Consider the following 16925-nt stretch of genomic DNA (forward strand, 5'->3'; position numbering starts at 1 on the left):
ATCATTGTAATATCTATTTAGAGTGGCAACAGCACTGGCTGCCGATGCTCAGTATTCATGGAGCATAAACCAGCCTTAAGACTTAGAAAAGCTGAAAGGGCTTATCCCTATATTCTTAAACTCCCCTCTTTTATGTTGGTCTTAGGCATTAAGGATAGGATTGTGAATAGCAATTGTTCAACTGCTGCACTGAGAGTGAGTGTGTATACGTGGGTGGGGGTGTTTTATTCCCTGGCAAAATCCTTTCCCTTTCTCCCATTTTTTTCAACTGTAAATATTAACTGTGTTCTTAACTCTTAACGGTGTATGGGACAGAGTAATGTGCTTTTAAGGATATATTATGTGAAAGATTTTCCACTGCATACACTGCTGCTTGAAATAAGAAAAGGCTATTTTATGGAGCCTGAAAACAAATTTGCTATGGCAGAAGAAAAAAGAAGAAGAAGAAGAAGGAAAAAAAATAGATAGAACTTTGCAGTATCAAGTCGTCAGCAAACAATAAAGGAGAGATCTCAAGGGGGCTGGGCGAACCCTTAAAAAATGATTGCATCCCGCTTTTATTTTTTTTTTCTCTTTTTTGTTCCGTCACTATGTTTCAAATCCGTGCTTGGTCTTTCTTCAGAAAGTGTGTAGTGCTAATGCATTTCAAAAGCCCTTTTTCAAAGCACAATAGAATATCGGCATAGAAGTTTAGTGGTTCCGCTAAAGAAAGTGGCTCAGTCATTGAGAGCTGTACTCCATTGTGCCACAGCCTAAGACATTGTCACTGAAAAGTCGCCATCATTTTTCAGTTTTCATAGCTGCAGCAGGAGTTAAAAGGTTGTTAAAAAAGCTTACATATTTCTGTGTTGCCTTATAACCTTTCATAATAATTACCGTTGTGAATCTAATTGTGTTGGGCATTACTGTGCAGCAGAATAAGATCTGGTATATAAAGAGGAAGCAAAGAAGCACAGATTTCAAGTAAGTTCTGCACAAGGCTAAATCAGAGCCTTGGAGGCCGAGTTGTTTTTTCGAGAATCATAACTTCACTTCATCTATTTTAACATATCCCGTATAAACGTCTTTTAGGTATAAAAGCAGGATTGAACATTTACTTGTACTGTATAATGCAGTCAACTGTGTATAATCAAAATAGAGAGTGGTACTTGGGGGATTGTGACAGCTGCAGCCACTCCTGTTGATATCAAGTAAGACCTTCTGAAACCTTAAGGATGACTTAGCATGAAACAAATTGCTCCTAATTGTCAGGAGGATAAATTGTGACTGTGAGCGTTTGTAATTCTGTCAGCTACCATTCACCCCCTCATCTCCATTCATCTGGGCTCAAGCGCTTTAATTGAGAGGGTCTGGGCTGGCTGAGTGAATTGGTAATAGAAATAAGGACCCAGTGTGGATATTTTAATCAGCACTGACTTCTGTATCGGGGCAGAAATGAGCCAGCGCACCATGGAGCAGCAGGCCATCCATCTCCAGAGCCTCAGGTGGAGATGGAGGAGTGGCTTCTCCATTGGATGTGACAGTCACTCAGGGGGTCTAATGGCTCAGCACTCACTACTGATGGTTATTGGGATTTATGCTTCCAATCAAAAACAATAAAGTTACCTCTCTGATTCAGCACAAGGAGCACTCAGAGAGATCCTCGCTGCAAGACACAAGAGGCTCCTGTTGTATTATTGCCACTCACTGGTGTAATGTTAACAATATTGACAAGTTCTGCACTTATCTACACTTTTGAGGTTGTGCTTTTGTATTTAAGTATTTCCTTTTCTTCTTCTTCTTTTATAGTTGTACTCCACCTCATTTAAGAGGAAAATATTGTATTTTTTACCCCACTACATATAACAGCTATAGTTAGCTTATTGTACAGATTGAGATTTTACACACAAAACATCATCAGTTTAAAAAATATCATTGTTTTCAATGAAACTACTCAACAGTATATTTAGTAATTATAATGAGCTCATATAAAATATAGCTACAATACTGAAATGATACACATTAATCAATCACTAATAATCATCCTATAATATAATATATAAAAATATAACTCTTAAAGGGTGCATAATAAGTCATTTTAATTTTGATACTTCAAGTACATTTTGTAGTTTTACCTTTGGGAAATACTCTTAATAGCTCTCTGGAGAGTTATATGAGATAATTAGCTTAGCTTAGCATAAAGACTGGAAGCTGGGGGAAACAGCTAGCCTGGCTCTGTCTAAAGCACTTATAAAGCTTACTAATTAACATGTTATATTTTGCTTCTTTAATTCGTAATAGAACCAAAGTGTAAAAACAACAAGGTTTAAGTTGTCACTGAAGTCACTTCCCCCAGCCAGACACTAGGCACACAATACCCTAAAAACCTTACCTAATTTTACTTTCAATTTTTGTACAGACAAACAAGACCTAACATGTTAATTAATAACCTTCAGAGATGCTAATAGGCAGATTCAATACCTTCGACAAAGCCAACTGTTAGCTCTTTCCCCGTTTCCAGTTTTTATGCTAAGTTAAGCTAACCGTCTCCTGGCTGTAACTTTACTGAACAAATAAACATCTTAACTTGACAAAAAAACGATTTTTACAAAAATGTCAAACAATTTTGTTAAGTAAGGTTTTAAAAGCAGGATTTGGAGTATAACTAAATTGTGGTATTACTCATGGATGGGATTGGAGTACCTTTTCCTGCACTGTTGCTACCTCACTTTTGGTATAGTGGTGCTGACTACTGAGTATGTAAAAGCTTATCATTCACTGTATGTCTGCAATAATATTACACATGACAGCTGAAACCTTTTTCCATATAAAAACATATACTCTAGTAGTTCGTAAATAGGCCATTAAGGATATTTGTAAAATTGGACAATAGGGAGCAGATCAGAATGCATGTCTATTTATTTAGCTGCGGGATATTTGGTGTGGCCCGCACATGCTAACTTCTACATATTCTAATTTGTCCTTGTCATGTTTATCATTAATCTTTGGCCCTGGTTTGCTTGAGACATGGTGATTTGTTGAGATGTCCCCCTGGGAGAACTAAAGACATTCTCCAATATGATAATGGCATTATGCCCACCTCAGTGAAAATGTGTCATATAAATTATACATTATCAGTGACTACATGCGTCATATGTTGATATGACAGTTCTCAGTCTACGGCAAAACGCTTGGATGTGTCACTTATAATGCATTTCCAAGATCCCTAGGTTCCAGTTGGGTCGCCTATCAAAGCTCAAGTGGGGTCTTTGATTATAAATCATATAAACAGTTAATATTTATTCATAGAAGACTCTCTGTAGTCAAATGACAATGCAAAAAAACATGAAATAATACATTTTAAGAATGTCAATGACAGTTGGACTTCATCAAGCAGTATACAGGATTTCTTTTTCATTACTATCATTTTACTATTATATGGTGGACATATTGACAACGACTGTTGGTAACATGAATGCTGTTTGAGGTGATATTAACTTCCTTTTCATTAATCATTCATTGGACAGTTACATAAACTGTTTTAGGCTGTCGCCTGACAAAATTCATCAGTCAAATGATACAGTACACCACACTTGATATTATTGGGCATTATTCACCATTGTCCCTCAGTGACTACACTTTTTAAATGTAATAGGCCCATATATCAATCACATGCATTGTTAACTATTGATTATTTTTGCCAGGCGGAAACACAAGATTAAGAAGGAATGATTAATCATTTATCACTTCACAGTATACCAATAGACATTTTCTAGTTGCTGTTTTCTCATTAGTATGATGCAGATTTTTTTCTTGTTGTGGTTAATGTTGCTTTTGCATAAAAAAAGCCAAGAGGCTGATGACTGCATGGGTGATTCAGTGGACTTAGGCCTCATTTTGGTGAAGTAGTGCAGGAAGAAAAGGAAAGTGGAGACATGCTGCTGGCAGAGATGAATTAGAGCTGTGGAAAAGCACTCAGATACTAGCAGGTGACATTTTTTCGCCCTGCCTCTGTGTTCTCTCTCTCTTCCATTTTCTCTCCACCAAAAAGGGAACAGAGGGTAAAAAGGGTTGCATTGTGCAAAATGGGACAAAGTATAAAACATATTCAAAGAAAGTATGAAATTCCCCAACTTCAGAAAGCCATTTAGATCATCCATCCGAGTGACGTAAGGGAAAATAATATACTTGACCCTTTTGTCTGTGCACTTTGAGAAGTTTGTTATAATGGCAAGCCCTGTAATAATTCACTGTACCTCATGTATATTAAGTAGAAATTCACTGGCTTTTATGATAAATTGCCAGGGTAACGCCAGGACACCTCTTTTGCATTTCAATGCGAGAGAGTGTCAGATTCTTATTTCATTACCAGGCGACACATTAGCTGATGGATTTTAATTTTCTTTTTTTTTTTTTTCCTCCTGCAAGCCAGAATCCACAGAGACCGGGTCGAAACAGAAAGGGTTTGAATATGAGGGTAGGTGAATAATGAAATAAATAAATACAAATCAGTGTCAAGAACCTTTATTGCAATTTTGAGGCCATCACCAAAAAAAATAAGGGAAGTCAGTTTATGTTCCTTTGCGGATTGCCTGTCCAGAGTGTGAAACGATTTAGCCCCAATATCACTGGTGGAGCTCTCTTGCTGAGTGGACAGAAAATCAAGGTTTAATTCATATTGTGATAAAAATCAGGATGTGGTTGAATCTAAGACATGCTGAGCAGGGGCAATGTGGAGCAGACGTGAGAGTGTAGCCTTTTCAAACCGTCACACAGCAGGGTGCTGAGCTGCTCCTCAGCCCTCTCTGCCTTCACTAAAGCAAAAAACTCTGCTGAGGGATTCTTTCTGCTCGGCTACAGGGAGAGGAGAACAAAACACAGGTGCCAAAAGCAATTATCAAATTACCTAAGCCTTTCTTGCTCCTGTTTAATCTGTTTGTAGCAAATCCAGCTAATAATACATTAGAGTATTAAAAGTGGCCCTCTATAGAGGTAATAATTACAGCTGCCTCAGTTTTCTATGGGAAAAGAATGAACAAAACTAGGTCAGTGTGAAAACTCTGCTTAAACATAACTTCTCTTTCAGGTCACGGCCTTTCTGGTGTTTGGTGGAGTTTTGCTAGCAGAGGAAAGTAAATGAGAGCTGTTTCTAATTCTGTCAATTTAAATGTACCTTTGAGCAAGGCACCCTAAATAAGTCTCTTTTTAGAATACTACTATTTCATTGCAGTCAATAATAGTATTCTAGCCCCAGTCTCTGCCTCTCGTGCATTTGAGTCACAGAGGTTGTGATTTGGGCTATAAATACAACTGACTTGATTTGACAAGCAGAAGTCTGCTTTTACTTCTAGGGATGTAACTATTTACCGTAAATGTCAAGTAGGATGATGCAGCATGTAAGTGGTTTGGTAATGTCTATGAAGCTCAAATCAAAGATACATAGACATAGTCAAGTCAAGTCAAGTCAATTTTATTTATAGCGCCACATCACAACAGACGTTATCTCAAGGTACTTTTCACATAGAGCAGGTCTAGACCGTACTCTTTAATTTACAGAGACCCAACATTCCCCCATGAGCAAGTACTTGGCAACAGTGGCAAGGAAAAAATCCCTTTTAACAGGAAGAAACCTCAAGCAGAGTCTTCTACCTTGACCGCTTGAGTTGAGAGAGAAAGAGGGAGGGGAGAGAGAGACACAGAGAAGCACAGCAACAACAATAATAACAACAATAATGATAATAGAAATATGACTAATAATAATAGTAGTGGCAGTGGGCGTCAAGCTGGACCAAGGAGACAGCAGGCAAGCCTGGGCAGGCAAGCCTGGGCCAGCCCTAACTATAAGTTTTATCAAAAAGGAAAGTTTTAAGCCTACTCTTAAGAGAGAGGGTAGAGAGGGTGTCTCTCCCACAGGAGAGGAGCCTGGTAGCTGATGGCTCTGCCTCCCATTCTACTTTTGGAGACTCTAGGAACCTCAAGTAAGCCTGCATTCTGGGAGCGCAGTGTTCTAGTGGGATAAAAGGGTACTATGAGCTCTTTAAGATATGATGGTGCCTGACCATTAAGGACTTTGTAGGTGAGGAGAAGGATTTTAAATACATAAAATTTGGTTTTGCAGCAGAAGTTCAGTACAGGCTCCTGGTTCAAGTGTAATCAAATAATTAAATCAGTGGTGTACAGCAGAAAAGGAAGAGATGTTGTGTATTGTCTGAATGATTACTCAATACAACAAATTGAACATTAATATTTAGATTGTTCATCAAAATTGAGTTTTTAAAGATCCTCTCCAGACATATTTTAAGATGTATGTAAAATAATACTTTGAATAATAATTTGTGTCTAATATAGTGTTTCCACCAAACAAAAGTTAAATTATCTTGTTAAAATCCTTAAAAATGACATCCGGTCCTTCTCCCTCATTGAAACTTCCAGAATCTAGAAATGTGCAAATATATTTCATCTCAAAAGTTTAACAGCTGGACACAAGATGTCTCCTACCTCACTGTAAAGTCCATTCTCAGTATTTGTGTAACACGTCCTCATATCGAAACAGCAGAATAGGTCTGTTTGCAATGACTCCCAAAACAACATATATGAGTGTTTTCATCACCCTCTATAATTGGTCAGGACCACATAGGTCGATTGTACCTGCACTCCAGAATGACCCATAGGAGCATTTTCAGAACGACCCATAGGAATGTAATATGACGCTTCAAAATCATTACAAATCACTGTTGAAAAAAAAAAGGTTTTATGGTGTGACAACATTGTGGTTAAGGTCTGGTTAGTTTTAGGCACAAAAACCACTTGGTTAGGGTTAGGGATAGATCATCATGGTTTGATCTAAATGATGAAACATGGTTTATACTTCCTTAAAGTTATGCAACCTTTGTTGTCTTGGCAATAGTTAACACCGCAACATTACAGTTTTAAAAAACTGAATAGTGAACAGAACAAACTGAATAGAAAAGAACAGTGGTCTCCTGCAGCAGGGTCCACTTTTTGCCATCTAACCATCCAGCCATCCACCCAACCCGCCTCCTCCTAATGAGGCAAAATAATTTCATCAAGTCACCTTATATTGACGTCATCTGAACTGCGTCACTTCCCCGGGTCATAATTACTATGGCCACTAGATGACATAAACATAACTATAGGTCGTTTTGGCCAACCTGAATTTTAGACCTATACTGTTGTTTTTCTTGTGAGGACGGACTGGTATGTGCACTTTGGTTTCCTCATCACACTTGTGTGAGTTGAACGTTGGGCCAGAATTGGCTTCTACTACTGCTTGTGATTTGTCAGAAATCATGCTCATAGGCCCACCCCTTAAAACTGGATTTTCAATGAACACAGAGAAACTTTCCACTTTCAGCAGATGGATGTGAAAACAGCCTTCCAGTGTCAAACTGCACATACATTATTCTGCAAAGTGAAGCTCAAACATCCGACTGTAGGAACAAGAAGCAAAACACATTTTTGAGTGGAGGGGTACTTAAAAAAATACAATTTAAAAACTATGTTCAATCTTTATATTTTTTTTAATGAGGAAGGGAACTTGACTATTTTGACAAATAATCTAATGAGAGGGTTGTTTTCCTAATGCATTGGCTCTATATGCTATTATACTTGATTCTCATGGTGGCACATGACTGACAACAGTCAGTATTTATGTTTATCATATATTTTCTAAAGATGTTTTTTCAGCTCTATTTTTTTAAGTTCTTCAGCTCCATGTATTTAGCTGCTGGTGTTTGGCCTAAACCAGTTCTGAATATTGAATATTTTCACAGCCTTGCTCAGATGAGCAGCACTGCAGCCTTTTTGCCTCCCACATCTGACTCTAGTCACACTCAATGACAACAAGAACCTCCCTCATTTCATACCCAGTCCTCCGTCTGTGAAGCGTGTTCCTACCATCCATTGTCCCCGCATTAACCGTAGGCTAGCATAAAAGTAATTGGAAAGTGATGCGAGCCAAAGCTTCAATTAATGCACCACCAAAGTCCCCGTTCTGTGTAATCGGCAATAATGGTTTCATGTTTGGGAGGGCGTTTGGTCACTCGCATTCAGCACTCACCTCCTGACAGAGACTGTTAAACCCTGCTCAAAATCCCCACTCCACAGTAATCTTCATTTCAGTCATTTTCCTTCTTTCTCCATCTCTGATGACAGCTCCAGTGTCTTCGCATTGCTTGCAGTCAGATCGTGCGCCCGAGTGAACAGGAGGTGTAATTGACTACTGACAACTCAGCGACAGGATTCTTAATTATTACTCTAGGGTATGGTGGCTGGCTGGCCTGGGTTCAGCTCACTTACTGAGTATGCTAACAGAGTCATTTTCCTCTTCTCTGTGAATATTGAAATGCAGTTTTGTTCGGCGCAATTCCGCATCAGACCCCGAGACTTTGAATTTACAGGATGATTGCAAATGAAATGCATGTGCTGTTAGTGTAATGCTGCACAGATTTTACACAAGAGCACTGCGGGCTGTAGAAGTGGGTCTCTGGCACTACAACCATATCAATTACTGACCATATCAGTCCCACTACAACCTAGTGTATTAACAAGATATTATAGCTGTCCTTTGTTGGAATTTTTTGCTGATATACATGTTTGATTAGGGACTATTACTTAGAAATATATAATTTTTAGTCTCAAACATCCCTCCCAAATACAACAACATGGCACCTTTTGTTTCTTTTGCCTTTGTGTGTCAATACTTCATCTGCCCTTACAGTGATAAGACATTACACTGACGCTTCTGTTGCTACTAGTACTACACAAGAGCATAATTCCTCTGGTCCTTGCCTGTTTGTGCCTGCACTGGGCCTGCTCAGTGTGATAGAGCAGAGTAAAGAGGGTGAGCATTGCTTTGTGCTGCAGTCTGTATCTTTTGTGCGGGTGGATATGGAAGAGGGCGTGAAACAATTGGACAAAATGGCCCTAATGTGCTTAAAGAATCTTCTGTCTTTAATCAAAGCTCACACACATGCACCACAAAGGCAGACAGAGCAAACCCAATTCTCCGCTGCTTCTGCCGAGTGACTGTTCCTCTCCTGGCTGCAGTGCTTCTCTTCTCTGTGCTGAAAATCAGGATCAGGTTGGCTTTGTGGGGTTTTTTTCTCAACTGTCATTCCCACAGATTCATTGCCTCATCTGCTAAGAAAGGGACAACAGGGATTTGGCTTTAAGAGCAGACAGCAAAGTGTAACTTTGTATTTGTGTTGTCGTGATTGTATTCCATTGTGTGATCTCTCAATCCACTCAGAAGTCATGAGTTGCCAGCAACCTTTTCCACATATTCCTCATGTCCCCAAAACTAGCTGGAGTTAAATGGAAATGCAGTCATAATCAAAACTAAACTGACTGTTGCTCAGCCCCTTCTCCTAACAGAGATTACTTAGCTTAGCAACTAACTAGACACGGCAGGCCTGTCAAGCTTTGGATTTCTTGACATCTGCTCTGCTTTTCTCAACATCAGAAAACAACAGCAAAAGTGTAAGGAATAGATTAAACTGTGTCTGCTCTTACATCAGCTGCAACCATTAGCATGTCTGGCTTATTAGCTTACTACCTACGCTACAGTAGTAATGTGGTGTTACTTCCAAGGGAAAGAGTATCATTAACTTCATTATGGTGGGGTTATTTTAAAGAGAAACTGACGATTTTCAACCAGCACTACACTATAATATAATGTAATACAATATAATATAATTTTGACAAAAGAAAATCAAACTTAGTAAAGTTAAATCATTTAGAATAAAAACAATGAGGATCGATGATTAGTCATTAGGTACACACATTCACAGCTCATTCATGTCTGTCTGGCTGATGATTGGTCCATTGAACGTGCTGCTGCTCTGTCCCACCCACTGAACAGTCAGTCCAGCGAGCCACATCAGTGCTCATTCATTGAGAAATACTGGCGACTCCCTTCAAGGAGAGGAGTTAAGGTCCATCCAAAAAGTCACTAGATATGTCGCTGGCTGCTTTTTTGAAAATCGTGCCTGCCTTGTGATGACGGTCAGAGAGAATGGGAACAGAAACAGAAAACTCTGTGCTGCAACAAACTTCACTGTGTTTTGGTAAACCTGACTTTGTTTTCTGACAGAATATTATATCAAACTTTGCCAACTCTGAATACAGAACAACAGTGGCTGTGTGTTACCTATAACTTGCAGGCAGCTGCATTCAGCTTTGACCAAAATCTGGTGTTGGTACCAGATTGGCTCGGCCTGCCAGATCAGTCCAGGGTCCTAGCTGTGTGTTCTGCAGAGTAATGATGATGTACTTTCTTGTGTTCTGTTTGTTAGCTAATGTTAGCTATGTTAGCTAACATTAACTAACTAACTAATCTAACTTAAGAATATTGTCCTTTACAAAATGCCACAAGCTGTCTTGGTATGGAGAATTTATCCGTTTTTCAGGTTTTAGTATACATCCATGCTACAGCTAAGTGGTGCGCTGCCAAAATGTTCCAGGTGGAACTCACGCTCTCGAATTATTGTTTTGCCCGTCTTGAGTAAGTGGATTTTTTAACTATTTTAACAGTAATTGTTTGGGTGGTAGCGTATTCCTCGTACAATTGCATGCATCGAATTGTAATGTCCATACTGTGACGGTTCAGGATGAATACATGGTTCTAGGAGAGACTTTTTATCAGGATATTATATTAAGAGACAGTTGGTAGAAGATTTGAATTTTGGAGACACAACTGAGGTTTCCTCTGTCACGACAGCATTCTACTGATTTGTCACAGTTTTGCAGCATTTTTGCCTTACTGAAATCCACTTATGGGTTGTACATGGAATTTGTTGCAATTTTTCTAATATATAATGGAGCATCCCATGTCCAAGACTGCAGCAGTACATTTATGCCCAGTGCAGAATTAAATAAAGAATTTTAAAAAATAAAAAAAAATCTTGTGTACAGATGGGTCACTGTCTACATTAAATATATTAAACATATTAAAAATCTACATTAAAAATATCAATCTGATATTGTATGAGTAAAATATCTATAGAAAGGTGTATTTTTTAGATGTAAATATTGGAATTAATATTTGTTCTAACAAATATTAGTCATAGACTGCAGCAAGACATTTATGTTCAACACACACACACACACACATATATATATATATACATTGTGATATGAAATAATTACATGTAACGTTTGGCATTATCATTTTATTAAATGATCTCTTTCTTATTTGCTCCATCATTTAAATGGTAGTCTGCGGCGCAAACACACAGCATCCATACATTTTCCAACATACAGCCAATCATAATGTGTGACATCATCTTTAAACGCAGGACCCCGAGCTGATCTGCACCAGTCTGGCCCATCGTTGTCCAAAATAGGTAAAAGAAACTGCTTGCAAACCATTTTAATATATCAAGACTCAATGAGGAATTGTTTCTTTATGAAAAGCCCTGTTCATTACTTGTACATTCTCAGTGTTTTCTTTCTCTGTGTGGAAGCTGGTCCTGAATGCTATCACACGTTAGGCTAACGTTAGCAGCTCTGTCCTACTCTTTATCAGATTTGGGAGAATTTACACTCTGTGCGCAGTGTTACTCAAGATACCATTACATTTGCCAAACATGATAAGTCCTCATCCTAAAGCTAACTTCTCTTGTGATGTTAAAAGTGAAAACATGCTGTTTAAAAATACGAACAAGTAGGGTTACAAGCTAAGTAGCCACACAGAGTTACGTTAGAATGATATAACCGTTAGTGCTTGTGTTATCTCAGTATACCCGGGTCTGGACTACTAAATGTATAGAGTATTTTGAGTTTTCCAGTACTGGGTGTTGTGCACCTGTCAGGCCACTAGAGTTCAGAACACTCTAACAGAATATGCAGGTATCAAGTAGAAGAAAAGCAATTATGATTCATTACCCTCCCAAAATATCGGGCTGTCCGCTGCATAAAGTTTTTTACTTAACTGTGATAAATGTGTTGATGCTACGTGTTATTTTTTTAACAGTAAATAAAGAAAAACCTACCCGCGCGTATGTATGTTGTATCGTGACATTAGCAGAAATAAGAAATGACCTTGAGACAATAAAGGTATTTAAATCAAAGTGCAAAATAATTATGAACACCAACAGGCACTAAAGTAGTCTAACTATCAACTAAACTGCAGCAGAGTCTCTACGAAGTCTGTAGGCTGAAAGCTCTCAAGCAGTCACTTCGGTATTCTTCGGCATATGGGCAGCAGTTCGCAATATACGGGAGGTGTCGAGGGCAGCGAGTATGTACGAGAGCTGGTATCAGTATCAGCAGCAGCCGAGCAGAGTTGAGTCTAGTATATGAATTTGGAACAGTCTCAGCAGTGAATGCGTATAACTACGTTATATATTGAGTCTGTTTTTTTCTTTGTCTGTCTGAAATCAAGGACCCAGTGTTTCAAAAATTACTATGAATTTTGACTGTTAAACCTACCACCGTTATCACTGTAAAGTGCATATGTGCTGACAAGCGTAGCACCAGTAACTAAGAGGGCAAGGCTTAGTGAACAGTCATCTGTGACTTTTCCGTGTATTAAGGCGTTGTTTATGATCATCGGGCACAGTTCATGGGGTTTTAGTGATTATCACATGGCCCACTGACATCAAATTTCTTTATTCCCGGTTCTGCCTATCCAGCACAGTTAAGAGATCAAGAGAGTGATCAGAAATGGCAGCTCATCTCATCTGTAATTTGATGATGAAATAGATGGGAATGAAAGGGAAAAAAAGAGAGCATACCTGGGAGCGTAAAAAAGCATGACGGTTGCTTCATGACCGCTCCTCTTGCCCTTAGTGTAACATTCAGGGGAAGAGTGTCCCTTTGTTATCGCCCCCCCTCTCCCTGGCAATTATCACAAACTCCACTTCCCCTGCCCTCCGGAGCCCAGAGAACTGAGCGGCCGGAGTGGGAGAATAGCTACATTTATAATTTTTTTTCTTCTCTTTCCATAGATTAATTTTCTAGGAAGCCCTGTCACTGCTGTACAGGAAAGCGGAGGGTGAGGAATAGAGTGTAAAAAGGGGGAGGGGGGGCGGGGTTGGAGAGATTGGGGCTACAGTGCACAAGCCTTCTCGCTTTTTCGTTTTCTTTTTTTTTTTTTTTTTTTTTTTTCCTTGACAGATCATTTTCCATGCAGGGGTATCAGGGGGTCTGGCCGATAATTGGCATGCAGATTGCAGCTGATGGCGTCCCGCAACAGAAGAAAAGAACTGGCTAGTTAGAATAATGAGCCAGCCTGCCTGATGGATGGGCGAGGGAGGAGGTCATACAAAATGTTTCAGACACAATTCCTTACCCCCCCTCCTCCTCCCAACCGCACCGCTACCTGCACCTCCCATTTTTATTTTTCTATTTTTCACAAAGCCCTGATATTTCATTATTTCCTCCTCTCTCCACCCTTCTCGGGCAATGAAAGTGTCCGATCTTCCTCTTTCTTCCCCTCTCCTTTTATTTATTTTTTCTCCTCAGCCCAGCTGTGAACACTCTCATTGCACTATGCAGAATTGTCTGCATATAGGCAGCGCACAGTGACAGTACAGTTTTGGGTACGCGAAGCCTCTAAAATGTCACAACTCATTAGGAGCTTGACACCCTTAAGAGACTCTAGTGTTTTAATTACAGTAAAGGAGTTAATTACTGGCCTCTCAATGGATTTCTGTTTCTCACCCTGTGCTACTGTAGCTAGGAGAGTCCAAGTTTCAAATACAGGAAGTAGACCTAAATATAATGACTGACATGTTCATAAATGTATGGAATGTACTTATTGTTGCAAACTTTTAATAGGATTTGCATGTGGGATGGGTTTGAATCTATAGTGCTTTCGCTTGATTGTTATTCTTATGGACCATTTTGAGGAAAATGTTGCATTGGAAAACATTGTGATAACACATTAATGTACATATATTAGCCATGATAGATATGTAAAAGACTGTTTTATTTGTAAAATAACAGTAAATTTAACTTTGGTTTCTACAAAAGTAAAAAAAATAAAAAAGACTCATTCAGATTTTAGGTTGACTTTTAGCACAGCTCCTCTCTTTGGGAGTTTTTGCTAATGGTAGATCTGTACTGTAGGCCTTCCCTCCAGAAAGCTTGTTTTACCTCTCCACCACCCTCAGGGTTGCATTTTATTGTGAATTCCTCTAATCCCTGCAGCTTTACAGATCATTAACCCAGACTGTCATTTTAGACTGCACGTCACTGTGCTTTTGATCTACCTTCCAGGTCAGGTAGCTATGCAGAGGAATTATAATAGCCTGTAAATGTTATTAAGTACCTTGTTGTGCATATGAGGATCAGGCACTTTTGCTTGTTTTGTCTGTTTTGCTGATTGATTGTTACTGCTGCCGTTGGAGCTCCACCCAAGAGTGCAATTATATGTTTTAGGAAATTATAAAGTCAACGTTAGAGTTTCAATATGAGAAAACTACAGCTTGTCTTAAAGTGGAAACTTTTCAACTCTCTCTCTCTCTTAGCTACCGTAGCTAACGGGAAGAAAACCCTCTAGAAATCAAAAGACAAGTTTATTCAGGTAGTATACTCAATGCAACTAAAATGTAGCGTATGCAGATATAAGTAGTGTCTCATCAGATTTGACTGTGCAATATTCCACATTTATCATGTAGCAATAAGACAACAAAAAGAGGTTGGCCACTTAAATTATTACGAGATATAGCTACCAATAGTTGCTGGGGAAAACAAAAGCACTATCCTCTTCCTTTTTTGGTTGCGCAGTGGTTGACGTACTTCCTTTGTGCTGTAAATCGAGGCTTCATTTTCCCGGGAGATCGTACCTGGTGGCAGACAGAAGTGCACAGGGAAAGTGAGGCATGTAGGGAACCAATCTAAATGCAGATGGTGCCATTATTCTATAACTATTACATTGTGCAATCAACATTTACTTCACACTGATAAATTAAAGCAAATTGTAGTTTCTAAATTAGATTTTTGATAAATGTTTGATACTTAAAATGTATTGATTTATTTGAGTATTTATAGTATTGCTACATTGCTGCCCTAATTACTACATGATTCCTAAAAAGAATAAACAATAATCACAAATCAGATATCTGACCAAAAATGATCCCGCTTAAATGTGTGAGTTTTATTACTTTTGTCAGTGTAGCTTTAAAACTAAAAGGCAAAGTCTGCTTCTTTGATACATGTGTAGCTATGGGGGGCATCATCACCTCTTCCTCTGACACCTTTTCTTTGAATTTAAGCAACTTCTTGGGTCACCAGGTTGAATTGAGAAGTTGTTTCTTGTGTTAGTAAAGTGAAACAAACTATGTATGAAAATAACAATATTTTCTTTATTAATTCTTTTGTGGATTAATTGTCTTGTCAATAAAATGTCAGACATTTTTATGTTCCGAGAGCCCTATGTGCTGTTTTTGAATTTCATGTTTTATCAACCAACAGTCCAAAACCTGAAGATTTTCAGTTTACTGTCATATATGACAAAGAAAAGCATCAAATCCTCACACCTGAGAAGCTGAAACTAGCATATGTTTGGCATTTTTTGCCTAAAATATGGAATATGGAATTATTATATCAAAATAGTTGCAGTTACCTATTTGCCAAACACATAAAACACCATACTTTGTCCCAATTCCATAGTTCATAATAATTGTATACAAATCAATTTATACTAAGTTTCAAACTATTTTTGCAGTTAGTATTAAAAAAAAATCCACATTTTTTACTTTCATTTTGATCAAAGTGCACATGTAGAATGCCTCTGTCTATGAAATATTATGAAGAAAAGCAAAATGTCTTCTTTGAGCAGTCTCACCACAATCTGCATCTTTCTTTTACTTTTGAGAGTATCTCTTCCATTTCCTTTGTGTGTTGCATTGTGGGAGGATAGTGTCCATCAACAGCATATTCAAATATTGAGTGTTTAGTATGAATAATGACTTTTCAGTGTACTTAGTTCTCTAACTCACAGTACACAGGCAGGACCCCTTAAAGTTAAATTTGATTTTTAAATGCTTTATGGATCTGCAAATTTTGGGAGAAAGGTGAGCATGCTGGTAGACTGCCGTAAAAACAGGAGGTCAGGTCACAAGAGTTTCATTCTCTCATCAAAATCACTGACACATTAAACACAAACAGCTCTACTATTGTGGACGAATCATCGAAAATAAAAAAGTTTAACACTGCGAAAGCAAAAATCTCGTTATGGTTGGATCAAGTTCTGTGGCTGCAGCAGCTCTCCCAGCAGCTCTGCAAGCTTAATCTCACTTGCACCCTCATCAACACAACACAGAAGGGAACAAATTTACTGTTTCATCCTCATTCTTCCAGGCACGCTAAGGAGCTGTATACAGTACACACCAGATCAAAGCCTTAATTGAAAAATAATTATAGGTACTTAATCATAGAAAGCACTGGGCTAATTGAAGTGAAAACAAGGAGGCAAACGCAGACCCTCAGAATCGTGGCAGAAAGAGGATATTGTAAAAGCTTCTCCTTCAATCCCCATTGTCTTCCAGATTAAATAGGAGAGGGCTATTAGCAGAGTTAATTGGCTCTCTAATTTAGATCTCGCCCCACTGAAAGCATAACGGATGCGAGCCTGTCGACCAATGATGTGTGCACTCTGTCACACTGTCCTGCTGGACTGTGATTGGTTAATTGCTCAGGGATTTTTGAAGTTTTCTCTCATTCTTCAAATGTAACAGATTTGTGGGGGCTGCATTCATCTCCCTGGCTGCCCAGGTAGTACTCATTGTTTGGATGTTTGAAGTGGGTGAAAGTGGGAACTCCTGTGACTCATTTGCCACTCGGTCTGCTTTCTGGCTTGCATTAAACTTGTTCTCAACTAAATGTTATAACACTGTTAATTCATACAGATTTCTGTCACATGCACCCTTTGAGGTCACTACTTACAGGATACACAGAATAACTATGTCCTGAAATCC

General features: G+C 38.7%; 1 protein-coding gene across 2 annotated transcripts in view; it reads right to left on the bottom strand.

Annotated features, from left to right (window-relative positions):
- The window catches only part of scly (selenocysteine lyase), a 372304-nt gene that overhangs the window by 328974 nt on the left and 26405 nt on the right, over nt 1-16925 (bottom strand). The window lies entirely within an intron of this gene.

The sequence above is a fragment of the Thunnus albacares genome, chromosome 9 (genome assembly GCF_914725855.1).
Source record: "Thunnus albacares chromosome 9, fThuAlb1.1, whole genome shotgun sequence".
Lineage (NCBI taxonomy): Eukaryota > Metazoa > Chordata > Actinopteri > Scombriformes > Scombridae > Thunnus > Thunnus albacares.